The sequence below is a fragment of the Arachis ipaensis genome, chromosome B03 (genome assembly GCF_000816755.2).
Source record: "Arachis ipaensis cultivar K30076 chromosome B03, Araip1.1, whole genome shotgun sequence".
NCBI lineage: Eukaryota > Viridiplantae > Streptophyta > Magnoliopsida > Fabales > Fabaceae > Arachis > Arachis ipaensis.
Genome location: NC_029787.2, coordinates 124392011 through 124393851, shown reverse-complemented (window position 1 = coordinate 124393851; position 1841 = coordinate 124392011).

Below are 1841 nucleotides of genomic sequence, written 5' to 3'. Positions count from 1 at the left end.
ACAATACATCGTTATTATACGAATATAATCATAGAACAAAGCTTATCAATTAAATTATCGGTAATTAGTATAATAATTTTCTTTTATTTAATTAAATCGCAAACAAAATTTTCTATTGACATATTAGAATTGGTCAATGTATTAGATAAGGACTATGTTTTGTGTTAACAAAAATTAGCTACTAAAATTAGTCATCAATATAAAATATATGTTGAAATATAAATATATATTAAAAATAAATTAAAAAATATATATTTATACACAAATATATTAGTAACTGATTTTAGTATATAAATAACATTTTTGATTAGATAATTATTACTTAAAAATTATTATTGTTTTTGTCCCCAACGTTTGGGTAAATTCTAAAGTTGTTCCTAACGTTTAAATCGTCATATTTAAGTCTTTAATGTTTCAAAATTGACTCAATGTTGTCCAGCCGTTATGGATCTGTTAACAGAATTGACGGCGAAATAAAATTGAGACAATTTTAAAACGTTAGGGACTTAAATAGGACGAAAACGTCAAGGACAAAAACGTTACATAGAAATAGATTTTAATTTTATCATTCAATAATATTAATTTTTTACGGTACATAGTAATTCAATTATTTTTTAATCACATATAAGTAAATAACACTTAAACAAATTATTTTTATTTTAAATAATTAATTTTTTTATAATTTTACTCTTAAAAATTTTTACTCATCATAAAATATTTGTAGAATGACTAGTACATCAATTTATGAAAAAAAATGATACATATACAATAAAATAATATGATTCTAGTCATTCTACAAGCATTTTATGATGATTAAAAATATTTAAGAGTAAAATTATAAAAAAATAAATTTATTTAGAATGAAAGTAATGTGATTAAGTGTAATTTACTTAGATGTTATTAAAAAATAAGATTGATATTATTGAAGGATAAAATTAAAATTTATTTTTGTGTATTATTTTTTGTCCACAACATTTTCATCCTATTTAAATCCTTAACGTTTCAAAATCGTCTCAATTTTGTCCTGTCATTAGGGATCTGTTAACAGAATTTACAACGGTACAAAATTGAGACGATTTTGAAATGTTAAGGACTTAAAATATAATGATTTAAACGTTAAGAATAACTTTAAAACTTACCCCAAACGTTAAAAACAAAAATAATATTTTACTGTAAAAATAAAACAAATACCATGCATTAATAAAGGTAAAAATAACAAAAATAATTTTAAAAAATATTAAAATATGTGATAAAAAGGCTAATTTTTTTTATATTGGTTAAATAGATGTGTAATACATGGTTATTGGAAAATTAGGTGTTTTTTTTCATATGGTGTTTTATTCAAATCGGACGGTCCGATTTGTTTGATGAAAAAAATAAATTACAACTCGGAGGGTCCGATTTGCTTAAAGAAAAAATTAAACTCCAAATCGGATGGTACGATTTATATTTTTTATTTTTTTTATTTGTTAAAATAAAAATCGGACGGTCCGATTTTAACATTAAATTTTTTTTTATTTTTAAAATCACAAATCGGACCGTCCAATTTGTGATTGTTTGTTTAAAAAACAAAACAATGCAAACAAATCGGTGCATCCGATTTGTATCATCCCATAGCCACATAAAACTCTCCTCTACTCACACCATATTGATATACATATTTCTCTCTCCCACACCAAAAATCAAAAGCGTGATAAAAATGTCCTGACATAAAATAAATATAACGACAAATTTGTTTCATGTCATACCATTTTTGTTGTCTTCTTATTTTTTTAGAGTATTTTTTATTTTCATTCATTTGAAGATATTTTTTCAATGACTAAATATTTAGAGGATATTTT